Genomic DNA, 16,150 nt, shown 5'->3' on the forward strand with positions numbered 1-16,150 from the left:
CTTTGCTCCCACACACTTCAGTCTCACCCGGTGCTCACACCACTGCCAGCACCGGCCCCACTCGCACCCGCAGCTGTCGCCAGAGCCACCTCTTGCACCCGTTGCCAGTGCCTGGCTCCAGTCCTGATCACAGCGGTGGCTGCTGGCCCTGATTGCCCCTGAGGGCTTCTCCACCTCCCCTTGTTCCTGAGGAACGATTGGGGCAGCAGCTGCTGCTCACACCCGCTGATGGCGCCGGCCCCAATCACTGCATGCGGCCAGTGGGTGCGAGAGGGGCCGGCGCCATTAGCACATGGGAGCAGAAGCAGCGGGAGTGGGGCTGCTAGCAGACAGGGGATGGGGGCTGTGATGGGAGGGGCCAGGTGGGGGCGTGGAGGATGGGCCAAGACCCGCCCCTGTGCCTACCGCAGCCTAGAGGCCCACAGTCCCTTTCAAGGTGCATGAATTTGTGCACTGGGCCCCTAGCAGAGAATAAGAAAGTAGAATTGTAGATATATGTGGTAGATTGCACAAATGGCCGAAGTTCCTTCCATCCCAGAGTGCCTGCCCCTTTGCCCCTCAGGTGGAGTCTGGTTGTCTACTGCTGTGTAAGGAACTATCCCCAAAGTTAGTAGGTTAATTTCGTGGGTTAGAAACGCAGGGAGGGTTAGGCTGGGTGATTATTCTGATTGATGGAGATCACTCAGTGGTTTTCAGCTGGTGGATGGGCTGGGCTGGGGGTGTCCAAGATGGTGGTACTGTGGTCTGGTGCCTTTGGCAGGGAGGGCTGGAGGGCTGAGCTCATCTGGCACTGTGATCTGGTTACATGTGGCCTTTCCAGCATGGCCGTCTGAGGTGGTCAGACCTCCTGTGGTGGCTGCTTCCCCCAGAGTGAGCATCCCAAGAGAGCCAGGTGGAGGCCACATGCCCTGTTCTGACCTTGCTTCAGAGGTTATAGAGCATCACTTGGGTGGCATTTCTAAGGCTGGTCCAGACTCACGTGGGGGAGGGGTATATCCCAAACCCCACATCCTGATGGGACACATATCAAAGAATTTGTGGGCATGTTTTAAAACTGCCAGGCTCCCAGAGAATATACTCCATCAAAAAAAGGGACTAAACCAAGGAAGAGAAAAACATGTATCACTTAGCTCTCCGTGTAACAAACTCCCTAAAAACTTAGTGGCTTAGCCCGGCTAGCATGGCTCAGTAGTTGAGTGTCTACCTATGAACCAGGAGGTCACAGTTCGATTCCTGGCTGGGATATATGCCTGGGTTTCGGGCTCGATCCCCAGTGTGGGGCATGCAGGAGAGCCGATCAATGATTCTCCCTCATCATTGATGTTTCTATCTCTCCCTTCCCCTCTAATCAATAAAAAAAATATTTTAAAACAAACAAAAACACCACCAAAAAAAACCCTTAGTGGCTTAAAACAACCACTGTTGACTTGCTCATGAATGTATGGTTCCTCTCATGTGTCTGGTGGTCACTGGTGTCCCGTGGTTGATATCAGCTGACATCTGCTGGGTAATGAAGATGATTTGTCCACAGGTCTCTCACCTCCAGCAAACCAGCCTGGGTTCACCGCCAGCTGGTGCTGCTTGCAGGGTTCCCCAGAGCTGCAGAGGGCAAAGCCCCCAAGTGCACAAGCACTTTTCAGTCCTCTGCTTGTGTCATGTTTGCTATTATCTTATTGGTTAACGCAAGTCATGTGATTGTGCCCAGCATCTGAGGGCTTTGAAAAGGACTCGGAACAGGAGGAAACTGGGGGCTTTGGTATTTAGTAAATCTCCTACACCAGCGGTTCTCAACCTTCCTCATGCCGCGACCCTTTAATACAGTTCCTCATGTTGTGGTGACCCTCAACCATAAAATCATTTTCGTTGCTACTTCATAACTGTAATTTTGCTACTGTTATGAGTCATAATGGAAATATCTGATATGCAGGATGTATTTTCATTGTTACAAATTGAACATAATTAAAGCATAGTGAGTAATCACAAAAACAATATGTAATCATATATGTGTTTTCCGATAGTCTTAGGCGACCCCTCGGAAAGGGTCGTTCGACCCCCAAAGGGGTCGCGACCCATAGGTTGAGAACCGCTGTCCTACACAGTATGAGGTCCAGGAGCTGGTGGAGGGAGGCAAAAGAATTCCTCGTGGGTAGCTGCACCCTACGCCCAGAACCAAACAAGTCCAGGTGGACACTGAAGGCCAGAGAGCCCAGAGAAAAAGATGGCAGCATCACGTTAATTAAGAGATTCGTCTGCAGAAATCACAGGAGAGGTGTTTTACAGAGCTGTGCTCTGGGCGTGGGAAGCTTGAGTCAAATGTTCAAAGAAAACTAAGCAGTTAAAAATAGCCAATTACTAATTCAAGGAGAAAGTGCTGGGCGTCTAAGAGAAAGCAAATGTCATTACAGTACAGTACTTATGCAGCAAGAAACAATACTTGCATAGGCGCAAGCATGAAAACACTGAAAAGAAATGCACAAAAAATGGATATGATATTGGAAAGAGGAGAGAGGAGAAAAGGGTTTAATTGAGCTAAAATCCCTTCTCTTTCATAACAAGCAGTTATAACCCAGTGCAGTGGGAAGGACGCAGCATGGCTTCCAAGGCGAATATTCCCCCAAAAAAGGCATCGCCAGGGTCTAATCGTGGGGGAACATCACACACACCCGAACTGAAGGGCATGACATTTTATAAAACAACATAGTTACATTCTTCAAAAATAACAATGTCCTGAAAGACAAAGGAAGGGCAGGACTGCTCCAGATTAAAGGACACTGAAGAGGCGCAACGCCTAAAGCAATGCGATCCTGGGCTGCATCCTGCCCTGGAAGGAATTCTATGAAGGACATTATTGGAGCAGTTGAAAAATTGGCTTACAGACTGCGATAGATGAGAAGCAGTGAGCGGCTGGCCCGTGGGGGACCGGCCTCCTGCTGTGCTGCTGGGAGAGCCAGGCCATTGGCGACATCCACTGGTTACAAACACATCCCCTTTGCCCGCTGGTCCCACTCCCAGGAGTCTGTTCTGCACATACGCATATTTGCAAAATGGCATCTGCATAAGGACAGGCATTGCAGCCTCGCGGTGATAGCACAAGGCAGGGGACAACGTAAACATCCACCGATGGGGCACCCATTAGACAGATGATGGCGCAGCTACACCATGGGGCTCTGCAGCTGCGAAAGAGAAGGGGCAGCTCTCCAAACACTGGTGAAGACTCATGTCCACGTTGCGTTGCAGAAGTGAAGTGCGGAAGCTGTGCTGAGCTGTCATTTGGTAAAGAAGACAGGAAAGAGAGGCTGTGTGTGCAAAGGCTTATAAATGCATAAGCCACTTCTGAGTGAAAACACGGGCAAGAAACCAAACACAGTGGCTGCTTCCAGGAAGGGGCATTCGGTGGCTGGGGGACAGGTGGGAGGGAGAATTGCTGTCCCCGGTACACACGGTTGTACTGTTTGTGTTTGCACAACATGTATCTATTACCTATTCCAAAAAGAAGAAAGAAAGAATGAGAAAGAGGAGGAGGAAGAAGTAAGAAAGGGAGGAAGAGGACAAGGAGAACGAAGGAGAGAAAGGAGAAGGAGAAAAAGGAGGAAGAAAGAAGATGGGGGGAGAAAATGGAAAAGGAAGGGAGGGAGGGAAAGAAAAATGGAGGGTGGATGAAAGGAAGGAAGAAAGGTAGGAAGGAAGGAAGGAAGGAAGGAAGGAAGGAAGGAAGGAAGGAAGGAAGGAAGAAAGAAAGGGAATTCTATAAAAAAAATTTAAAATTATTATCAGCTTATACCTGTGGTCCTGGCGCACTGTTGGAAATGTATAAAAAGAATCATAGACAGCAGATAAAAGGGGCCGTTTAATCTGTCTTCCCAGGACCAGAGGCAGAGACCGAGCCCCTTCACCCCCAGAGGACTTTGGAAGTTTTGAGAGGAACATCCAGGCCTCCTGACGCCCCACTGCCCACCGAGCCACCACCACCTCGCTGTCCTATTCCCTCCCACACCATTCCTGTGCAGCCTCATGTGTCTTGGTTAGCACGTTTTCATCATTTTCTTGGCTTCCCATTTCACCACCAAACTGTAAAAGACGAGTCCAGATTCCGAAGCCAGACAGACCTGAGTGCAACCCCCGCTGCACCAAACCACCAAGAGGAGCCGATGCCTGCACAGGCTTGGCCAGGGACTCACACCATGGAAGCTGCATTATCATGGAAAACGGGCCCCATCTGCCAAACCCTCAACTCCCATAAAAGGCTCAGCCAAGGAGAGCAAAACCCCATCAAGCAGGTCCCAGGCCTCCAGCCGCCTGCTCGGGATGAGGGGGTGAAACAGCAGCCCGCGACCTGCTCAGCGATCCTCCTTCTCTCCTCTGACCTTGTGAAGCTCCCTGGTGTCCTAGGTGAAGGCAAGTTGCTGATCCACACACACTGTCTGTGAGCATTTAGCAAATGGTAAGCATCCAAGTCACATATGTAGAACAGAAGCAATACGTTCTCTTTGAAAATAATTGAAATGTGCAGAAATCTATCGATTAAAAAGTAAAAATAACGAAACATAAACAGCAGAACGATGCACAAAAACGGCCAAGCACAAGATTTGTATCCATCTTAGGATCCATTTATGTAAAGTTTGAAAATTGGGACGAGAGTCTTGGGCGATGAAGGTGACGGAGAATCGTGATAAGTGCCTTCGGGAGCATGATAAGCAGGGCTCTGGGGAGCCGGTATCCTCTTTCTCTTCATCTGAGTCCCAGGTTCAGAGGTGCATACAGTTTGTAAAAAAGAACCAATTTTTATACCTATCTGTGTGCATGTTAAACGTGCATTGCTGTTCTGTGACTGGCTATTTTCTTTTATAATGTGTTTTGGAGACCAAACACATCCGTGTCATAGATCTGTTCTTGTTCTTTTCCCAGAAGTGTACGTAGCATCCCACAGTGACGCGAGCCCACCACTTCCTCAGTGCAGAGCTGTTGGGCTTTTAGGTGATTTCCCACCGTTGCCATCGACACAATGCAGCAAGGAACAGTCTTCCACCCATTTCCTTGAGAGTTTGTTTCCATTGAGCAGATGGCTAAAGGAGGAATCTCTGAATCAGTGAATGTGCATTTAAACCGCTAATGGATGCTGCCAAATCGCCTACCAAAAAAATGTTACACCAATTTGCATGCTGTCTATCCATTCATTCCCTCACTCACGCACTTGGTAGATATTTATCCAGCACCTTATCTGTGCTGAGCATACTGTTCTAGGTGCTGGGGACTCAGCAGTGAGCAGGAGACAGTCCTTATCGTCATGGAACTCAGTCTGGTCATGAGAACAGCCCCAAGCAAATAAGCACATGAATATATCCTGTCGGGTGATGAGAGGTGCTAGAGGAGATTAAGGTGTCTGAGTGCGCTTAGTTGTCTATACCCTCACCAACATTGGCATTACCCATCCTTTTTATTTATTTATTTATTTATTTATTTATTTATTTATTTATTTATTTATTTATTTATGTTTACTGATATGACAGCTATTTCTTCTGAATGTGAATTGTGTCTTTATTCCCCGTTGCCCATTTTCTCATGACGTGGTTTTTTTCTTCTCATTGACTTGTATGAGCTCTCGATTTATTATGGATTTTAATCCTCTGATGTACATATGCTGCAACTATTTTCCGCAGCCTATTGTCTATTGTCTGCTCATGGTGTTCCATGGTGTCCTCTGATGGGGAACCACAGGAAATTTATTTCAGACTTTTATTCAAGAAGAAGTTGGGCTTCTTCTCAGAAACTGGTTTGGGGGTTCTCCCCACTATGAACCCATGTAATTGATTCTCTTTTCTTGTTTGGGCCACAAGGAAGCTCAGAACAAACTTTTCTATTCACCGCTAGCATTGGTCCAGAGCCCCCAGCAGGCATCCAGGAACTCGAGCCTCATCCTGGAGTTCACATTCTTTTCCTCTTGTACAATTTCATTGTCCATTTCTTTTTCTATTCTCTGGTTTTATAACATCTGTAAGTTACCTACAACCATTTTTGCAACAATGTGGGCATACATAAGTGATTTTATTTCCTGCTCATAACAGCCCATTTCACAGAGGATGAAACCGAGGCCCACAGAGGGGCAGTACCTTGGGCCAGGGCTGCAGTGAGTGAGTCAACAGAGAAGAGCAGACTCAGCCTGTTCATGTCTGCTGTGCTCCTTCCCTGCCCTGTTTCCAAAGAGGGAAGCCTGTCTGGTTTGCTGGCTGGATTAATCATAATTCTCTCAGTTGACTGTGACAAAATCCCGTTAAACAAGCAAAGGGAGGTTTTTTTTTACTCACATAAAGGGCACATCCAATGGGCTACAGGTATGGCTGGATCCAGGTACAGAGGCAGTATTGGCAGACCTCCCTCCATATTCAGCTTTATTTGTTTTTGTCTCTCTACTTGGTAGCATCATTTTTTCCTGCTTTTAGACAACTTCTCTCCCCCTGGCCTAAATATGGCACCAGTGCCCAAGACTGCATCCTGATAGCCTGAGAGAAACCCTCCTCTACAGCCCCAACAGGAAAAAAAGAGGGACCCCACCTGGAAAGCCTTCCGCTTGTAGCCAGGGTGACAGGCATCTTGATTGACAGCTCCATCCAGGCTCCTGGAGTCAGGGTGGAGTTCCCCAGAGACAGAGGGAAGGGGAAAAGCTAGTGTGGTGGGCAAACAAACTCTGTGCGGACCAATGGTAATTCCCCAGGAAAGCCAGTGGGGGAGGACCAGGGACAAATCAGCCAATGGATTGCTTTGGTCTTTCCTTAACGGAAACTCATCTCCTCCCCTCCTGCTCTTGAGCTCCTGGGGCTCTGGGGGCTGTTCTGCCATCATCACCTCCGACCACAGCATCTCTCAGGCCAGTCCTGACTGCACACACTGGCTCTTGCTATTCCTTCTGAATGCCCCCTCCTTATCACCTAACCAGTTCCTAGCCCTTCTTCTTTGAAGACCCTCACCCGGGGGATGTCTCCCTCCTCTGAACTCCCCAGCCCATCCAAAGACATCGTTTTTTACAGCAATGACTATGTACTTAGCTCAATGGGGAGAGAAAAAGGTGCCAGGGTAAGAAGGTGTCTCAGCTCTGACCTAAAATGCCATTTCAGGAGGTGGTTGAATGGCTCGTACACACTCTTTCCATGGTCCCCAAGGTTGCTTAGGAGACTAAGTTAGAAGAGAAATGGGAGGAGAGGGCAGTGAATGTGTGCTGTAGCTGGTATGTACGTGATCTAGTTGAGGTCCCCCACATATCTGCCAGGTCCGTGTGAATTTACAGACAAGGAAACTGGAGCTCAGAGGTCAAGTGCCTCACCCGAGATCACGCAGCCAGTAAATGACTGTGGAACTCAGATCTGAATTGTCCAACTGTCCTGCCCCATTCTCTCTACCAGTTCCCTAATAAACACCCCTCCCCCGTTATTAAATGATGATTCACACCACAAAAAAATGTCTCCTAATTAAATGTGAAAATAAGAAATGTATTTGGAATGAACTCTGAGGAGGCTAGCCTTAGGAGAATTACTTCCATACCAAGAATTTGTCCCCAGCTATGTAGCAGCTGGGTAATTTTTTTTTTTCCTTTCATTTCTTGATGTTCTCAATGAGTGGAATGTAAGAAGTGAAGATGACCGGTTTTCACCCCTCACTTCCTTCAGAAGCTGCCTCAGACCCTTCGTGCCGGGAGCCGGTCCATCCTTGCTGTTTCAAAGGACCTGGCATATATGGCATACTGTTCTTAATATGTTTGCTCACCTTCTTGGCACTATGTGTTTTAACCAAGGTCTCTGAGAAAGGTTGTTTCCCCAGGTAGGGATTTTCCCCTGAAGTTAGGGAGGGAATAAAACCCCTCAACTAAGTGCCAGGCCGGTAATTAATCACTTTAACTACGAACAATCATGCTTAAGCTACATAATCTTTACTCCCTGGAATGGAGATAAGAAACGCCCTAACCTTTGTAATAGAGATTGATAGGATTGAATCAACTGGTATAAATACAGATGTAACAAGACAGCAAGACTCAGAACTTAGAATACAGAGCTTAGAACACAGAACTAAGAAGACAGAACCTACACAGAACCTACAGACAGAAGAACTTCGCTGGAGAGAACATGGCAAAAGATCCTGGACTGAACCTGACTACAGAAATTGGCAAAAGAACCTGACTAGAACCTGGTGACTGAACCTGGCTGGAGAACCTGGACAGAACCTGGCTGGAGAACCTGGAGAACCTAGCAAGAGAACATGGACACAGAACCTGGCTGGAGATCCTAAGCAGAACTTCGCTGGAGATCCTGGCTGGAGATCCTGGCTAGGCTGCTGATCAACTGAACACTGTCTCCGTGTCCTTCCTTCTTCGCCGACTCCGTCCACGCCTTTGGGAACCCCTGGACCTGCTGGGGTTGGACCCCGGCACCTTCGTACAATACAGATATAGAACTCAATCGATCAATCAAGGAAGAAAACTATTCATGAATTAATACATTCCCACTTTTACCAGATATGTTTATTTGGGGCAGTTATTGACCCAAAATGGACCCAGTGGAGTCCTAGGCACCATCCCTCAAAACACAATGACAATCAGTGGAGAAGGTTGGTTTGTTTTATAGCCAACGGTCTGAGAACACATCTGTTGTCAAGCTTCATATCAAGCCACTGAAACTGTGACGTGAAATATGGGCTGTTTCCCTTCCCTACCAGGCAGAGTTGGCGTAAAATAAGCTGGGTTTGAATGTGCCAGCTCGCTACCCTCTAAGCAGTGTGACCTGGAGACTAACCTTCTCAGAGCCTCTGTGTACCCACCAGTAGAATGGTGGGTCGTGTCAGGTGGTTTCGAAGGTCATCTCCAGAACTGGCCATGAGTCTACAAGTGTCTCTCATTCTGAGTCCAGCACCCAACAGGAGGAACTCAAACAATTTTTTGGAAGATTTGAGTAGAGTGACAAAATAGAATACAGGCAAAATTGATGCCACCTCCTGACCTCTCTGAGCCCCCACTTCATCCTTTGTAAGATGGAGCTAATGATGCCAGCGCTAGGAAGTGGTGAAGATGGAAGGCGCTAAGTAAAGCGTGTGAACAGTGCTGGGTAGTGGCTGCGCCCTCCCATGCTTTACCCAACAAATGACAGACGTGTCTCTCATGGAAGCCAGTGCGCAGATCTCAGCCTCCTAAGCCCCATCCCTGGTACCAGCTTCCATTGCGGTTGTGAAAGCCACTGGCTGGGTGGCTGGAAAAGGATAGATCAGGCAGTTCTGATGCTCAGAGCTTGGCGGCTCCTTCCCTGGCAAATGAGAAATCACTCTACTTTTGGGAGAATGTTGACCAACTCACTTGAAGTAAAATTCCATTTAGCCCTGAATCAGTGGTTCTCAACCTTCTGGCCCTTTAAATACAGTTCCTCATGTTGTGACCCAACCATAAAATTATTTTCGTTGCTACTTCATAACTGTAATGTTGCTACTGTGATGAATCGTAATGTAAATATCTGATATGCAGGATGGCCTTAGGCGACCCCTGTGAAAGGGTCGTTCGACCGCCAAAGGGGTCGCGACCCACAGGTTGAAAACCGCTGCCCTAAATGGACTCTTCATCTTCTGTTGCTCCTTCTCTCTTTCTGCTTCAGCCACACCAGCCTCCTTGCTGCTCCTTGGAGCTTTTGCACAGCTGTTCCCTCTACCTGGAAGGCTCTTCTCCCACATTGTCCCAGGACGTGCTCCATTCCTTCAGGGTTCTGCTCACATGGCACCTGGCCAGAGAGGACTTCCCTATCACCTTGCCTCAGCTGCTCCTGGCATTGCTCCTCTGCTTTATTTTTCTTGTAGCATTTACGCCTCATGTAAATGCGTATTTATTTGTTTGTTGTCTGCCTCCCACAGCCAGAATGTGAACTCTATGAGGCAGGACTGTGTCTAGCTTAAAGTCACATCTCAGTCTCCTGGAATAGTAATTGGTAGATGGTAGGCTCTCAACTACTGAATATATGGGTAGGTGAGTGCTTGGGTGGACAGATGGGTGGGAGGATAGGAGCATAGATGGATCAGAACGGATGAACCGGAGTGTGGGAGGTTGGGTGATTATACTTGGTGGATGGAATGATGGGTCATTGGGTCAACAGGTTGATGGGTGGATGGTGGATAGAAGGATGACGGATGGGAAGATGATGGGTGGGTTGATGGGACAATAGATGGATGGGAGGATGGGTTCATGGGCTGATGAGCCAATGGGTTGATAGGTCAATGGGTAGAGTAGAAAGAGCACTGGATTTGGAATCAGACAGACCTAGGCTTTTGCTGGATGGACCTGAAGTCGAGCCCTAGTTCTGTCCCTGACTTGGGCAAGTTGCTTCCTTCTCTCTGAGATCTGGTTTCCTCAGTTGAGAAATGTAGATAATCATTTCTGTCCCTTAAGGGTGTTGTAAGGATTACACAAAGCTTTATATAAAGGGATTATCATGGTGCTCTCACGGAGGTGCCATGTTGTGAGGAGACTCAAGCAGCCCAGTGGAGAGGCACATGTGGAAAGGAACTGAGATCCCCAGCCAACAGCCAGCTCGAGCCTGCTGGCCGTGTGAGTGGAGACATATCTTCCAGTCCCAGACAAATCTTCGGATGTGTACAGTCCCTGACAGCTGACATCTGCATTGCCATGTTCAGAGAGACCCCAAGCCAGAAACACCCAGCTTCCTGGCCCTTAGAAACTGTGTGAACTAATAACTAATTAGTGGTGTTTTTAGTCTGAGGCCAGTGAACTTTTTCTGTAAAAGTTCAGAGAGTGAACACTGCTCTCTTTGCAAGTCATGTGGTCTCTGTCACAACTGCTCTGCCACTGTTGTGCAAACCAGCCAAAGACAGTGCATACGTAAAGGTGGCTGTGTTTCAGTAAAACTTTTTTTTAAAAAACAAATGGCAGGCCTGACTTGGTCTCTGGTCCGAAGTTTGCCAACCCAGTTTTAAGCCACTAGAATAAACGATTCATGCATGTCTCCCAGTGTATAAAAATGGCCCCTTTCTCCATGGACTCGATGGTCTTGCCTGGAATGCTAACTCCATCTCCTGTGCATCTCCCCCATTGAACTGCTTGGACCTCAGGGCAGGGTCTTTGTTGAGGCACCTCCATGTTTTAGCTCTCCCAGCTCTCAGAGCCATGCACAGAGAGAACGCTCACCTGACTGACTACGTGCTGGAGGAACAAACCAAGGAAAGCTCAAGATATTATTTGTGCCCCAAGTGGGGAGCAGATCCTTAGGGCTGTGGGGAAAACCGTCAAGGGTTAATATGATCTGGAAGGCTTCCTGGAGGCAATGAACTTGAGCTGAGTCTTGAAAGGTAAGTGCACTCAGGTGAGCATTCAGCAAAGGGACAATCATTCCAGACCAGAGGCAGCAACATGAGCAAAACGTGGAAGGGCAGATGCATGGTGATGGAGTCAGCGTGCTGAGAGCCTCAATGTCAGTCGAGGGGCTTGGACAGCTGGGCTTCTCAAACAGAGGCCAAGGGGCTTCCCAGGTGAGCTCTTGGGAATGCGGCTGTGACCGAGAGATAGTGAAGGCACTGGGGTAAGCAGGGCTGAATATCAAAGTCCATGGGCCTTCCAATGCCGCTCTCTGATGCTTCTAGTAACTGATGTTTGCTTTAGCCTCCGGCAGTGAGCCACTGATGCCACTCAAATTCGTGCTTTATTTTAAACAGAAGAAGAAAGTGTCTTGGTTCAGGTTCGCCACAAAGTAGACACTGAGATGAGGAATCAAGCAAATGGTTAATGTAGGAGGTGATTCCAGGAAAGAGGGGGAAGTGGGGTGTGGGAGGAAAGGCTGTCAGGTGATGTGTAATCAAGCTCTGGCCGTATTGCTCAGCAGTTAGAGTGTGGGCTGCACACTGAAGGGTCGCAAGTTCCATTTCCAATCAAGGACATGCACCTGGGTTATAGGTTTGATCCCAGGCCCCGGTTGGGGTGGGGGTGATGGTGCAGGAAGCAACCAATTGAGATGTGTCTCTCTCACATTGATGTCTCTCTCTCTCTTTTCTCCCTCCTCTCTCCCTCCCTCTGATCTCTCTAAGGATTAATGAAAAAAATATCCTCAGGTGAGGACTGAAAATAAAGGTGTGTAGTCAAGCAAACTGCTGAGGTGGAGAGAAGAGCTCCGTCCCAACTGGATCTCAACGGGCAACTTCTAGGTGACAGTGGAGACCACACCACAGAGGCCTCCCAGCTGCGGGCAAGGAGCTGGGACTCATCCACCAACTCCCATCAGTCATTGCAAAGGGCTGTTTACTTTGTAGTTCTCCAGCACCTCTGGCCTCAGGCAGAGAGTTGCAGGTGTTTGGGGGGAAGATGAGTGCAGAGGGGACTTAGGACAGTGACCATGTGTGCTACAGGTGGGGTGACACGTATAAGAGAGTAAGTTAGGAAGAGTAATTGATCAGCTGTGGGGCAGGATGGGCGTGGGCAGGAAGGTGAGAAGTCAGAGTCTAAGACCCAGGGAAGTGGCTGCTGCAGATCCTGAGGCCAGGCCGGCTGGGGCCAGGGCATAAAGAAGGGGTCCTGAGGGACAGCCTGGCTCCACAGACCCAGGGAGTCGGGGGCTGGGTCCTTCCCAAGGTCGGAAGCCAGGAGGAGAAGAGGCGGAGTTCAGTTCCAGTCACCCTGGGTTTGAGATGCCCGGCAGATGTCAAGCGGAGCTATGCAGCCCGGTAGATAGAGGATGAGTCAGGGCAGAGCTGGGAAATGGTCTGGAGAGCTGCAGAGATGAGGAGAAGAGAGCTGGGCTGAAACTGGCTCAGGAACGCAGCGAGGACTGAGACGGAGGAGCGAGAGGCGTTGGCGAAGGAGGAAAGAAGGCAGTGGAAGGGGCAGCATTTCTGAGCTGATGTGTGTGAAGAGCTTAGCACACTTGGTGGCAGTATTATTGGCTTGGTTATCAGCCTTTCAAACGCATTTATACGGGTTTATTTAAATGTTGGATATATCATGACTGCAAATAAAAATTTGTTTAATGAGTTCATGGATGCTCTTAAGCCCATTTTATAGATGAGGCCACTGAGGCTCAGAGAGGTGAAGCAACCTTGCTCCTGGTCTGCCTGACTGCAAAGCCCATGCTCTTGGTTTCCAGTGGGTGGGGAAGGGTCACAGCGGGCGTCAGGAAGGGTGTCCAGCAGGACAGAGGGCCACAGGGAGGCGGCAGAGGAAAAGTAGATCTCATGACAAGGCCTGTGCGCCCCATCCACACAACCCTGTTACTGCTCTGCTCCCCTTCTCACAACCCTCCCCGCTTCCTCCACTCTAGCCCCTCGACCTTGCCACGACCCCAAGTTCATTACTACCTCCAGGCCTTTGCATTTGCTGTGCCCTCTGCCTGACATGCTCGCCCCCGATCTCCACTCCACTTGCTCCCTCGGGTCTCTGTTCAGCGTCACCTTTCATAGAAGCCTTCCCTGACCACCCTCTTCATTCTCTGTCCCCTCACCCAACCCTCGTTCTCCTCATAGAACTCCCCATCACCAGTGTCATGGTCTACGGGCACGTGTCTCTCTTTGTTCCTTGTCTCCCCTGCTGGACCATACGCCCCAGGAGGACCAGACCGGAACCTGCTGTGTTGCTGGTTGAGGCCTCAGTGTGTAAACCAGAGCTTCATAAATATTTGTTGAATGAATGAATGAATGAATGAATGAATGTTTAGCTCCCATGAGCCCTTCAGGACTCAGCTCAGACATCAGCTCCTGTGGGCTTCTCTCCAGCACCTCCCCTCAGCTCCTACAAACCTCGCTAAAAGCCTGGATTTCATCATTTATCCGATTACGTTGTGATCTCCTGCTTTCCTTCTGTCTCCTCCAGGTCGTTAACTCTCACCACTCCCTGCCACGCAGCTGGTGATTGGTAATGAATGAATCAAAGGGACCAAGCAGTTAGTCAACTGCTAGTAGCCAGAATTGGGGAGGGCGGGCGGGGGGCAAGAAAATTTGGGGGCCTAGGGATCCTTACTGCACCTCAGGTGAAGTACTTTTTCTCTCCTGCAACCTGCACATAGTAGAGATGCATGAAATAGTTTTTTGAACAAATAAGAATAGCTAACACTTATTAGGGCCTACTATGAGCCAGGCACAGTTCTAAGTGCTTTGCATGTATTAACTCATTCAATCTTCACAATAACCTGATTCCCATTCCCATTTTACAGATGAGGAAATTGAGGCTCAGAGGGGTTCAGCAACTTGCCTGAGGTCACATAGTTAGTTAGTAAGTGGAAAAACCAGGGTAGTAGGTGGTAGAACCGGGGCTTGTACCCAGGCAGTCTGGCTCTGGCCTCCATGTACCAGCAAACTCTGCTGCCTCTCAGATGACAAACATGGATACAAAGAACAACAGTGGCAGCAACTACTAGTACTTGCACCTGCTCAGTGTCAGGCCTTGTGCTGGGTGCTTTGCAGCCCCTTTGTCTTTTGATCACCAGAGTCCTCCTTAGGCAGGTGCTGTTGTCTCCATTTGACAGATGAGAAAAGTGAGGCTCCGAGTTAAAGGCACACAGCAAGTAAGAGGCTCCAGGTCTCAGCTCCTTCCCGAGCAGAAACCTTTAGAGATCTTAACCTTGGCTTTTCTCCTCCACCTTCCGGCACTCAATTCTCCTCCATCTCCCCAATTCCATTGCCACCCAGAGCCCAGGCTGGTCCCCACCCCCACACCCCCAGCCACCTGGCGTCCTCTCACTATGGTAACCTCTTTTGGTCCTTCCCTTCTCTCCCCCCGGCCAATTACCGAGAGATCAACGCGATGGTGAACATATTTTGGAAATATTTTTACTGCTGTTTTTAAAATTTTCCCTTTGTTTGAAAGAATGTTACAAGTTCAGTCACATAGGGGGAAAAACCCTACACCAGTCAGTCGGGGCTGCGAATGTAAAACCAGAAACGACTCTATTACATTATCAAGGTCACGTTTCAGTGTGATGAAGGAGCAGGGCTCCATCTATGATGAGTTAGGGCTCAGTGTGTTACCAGGCTCAGGACTCATTCTGGATCTTCACAGGACTAAAAGGGAGTCGACCATTTCCTGAGAGAGACCCGTTCACCTTCGGGGCCTCAGTTTCTCTTCTGGGAGCTGGGGATGATCATAGTCCTTGTCCTGAGTCCTTCCATGGTTAAATGTCAGGCCAGAGAAATAACGATGTCAGCAAGCTTTGCAAACTGTAAAGCGTTAGACAGATGTTTATATAAACACTCCACGGAAAGCCCAAAGAAGGCTCACTGTGGAGAAGTCCAAATGTCACCAAGCTCCCACTCCATCTTCTACCCTAGTTTCTCCTCCGCTGTAAAGCTAGTAACAGCTGACAGTTACACAGCATGGCCTTGGGCCAGGCACTGTCTAAGAGCTTCATGTAAATTTAATTTAATCCCCAAACAACCTCATGAAGTAAGTGCTAATATTATCCCTGTTTTCAGAGGGGGAAACTGAGGCACAGGTTGGTTAGTAATTTGTTTCCAGTCACACTCGATGAGTAGGAAATCTCTGATTCAAATCCAGGCAGTTTGGCTCCCAAGTCTATGCTGAGTGTAGGACCTGGGCTGGGGGATTCTTCATGGAGCAGACAAATGGGGTGAGAGGAGCAAGCCAGCGATGGGCCCAGCAGCCTGCCTTGCCCAGGAGGCTGAGTCTCTCAGTGGACCCCACTCCCACCCGGGGATGGGCATAAAAGGCTGCGGGAGGAGTTGGCGGGTGGCATTAAGGCATCTCTTTAAGCTTGTTTGTTTATGGAAAGAAATCTCAGGCCAGCTGCTGAAAACCTGTATTTTATGGGTAATCTTTCAATTTATTTCACACTGGTATTAAAAACAATAATCCAACCCACCATGGAGGCTGTGATTCCACTGTGGTTGGCAAGGGAGGGGTGGCTGGCTTGAAGCAGCTTCTTTGTTTGCCTGAGCACCCCAGGGACAAGGCTGCTGGCCTTCCCTTGGGAAAAACCAGACCAAGCAAAGAGCAGCGAGGGTGGCAGAGGCTGTGATTTAAGAGGAGAGTAAGATGAAGCCCAGTGGAGAACGGTGGGGAGTTCAATTCCTCCCTTTTATAGATGCTGAAAATGTAGCACAGATGATGAAAACTACTCGTGAGAACTCACTCTGGCTTAAGCATTGTTTCTACCTGCCCAACCTCATAGGGGGT

Source organism: Myotis myotis, unplaced genomic scaffold (assembly GCF_014108235.1).
Source record: "Myotis myotis isolate mMyoMyo1 unplaced genomic scaffold, mMyoMyo1.p scaffold_m19_p_58, whole genome shotgun sequence".
NCBI classification, from domain to species: domain Eukaryota; kingdom Metazoa; phylum Chordata; class Mammalia; order Chiroptera; family Vespertilionidae; genus Myotis; species Myotis myotis.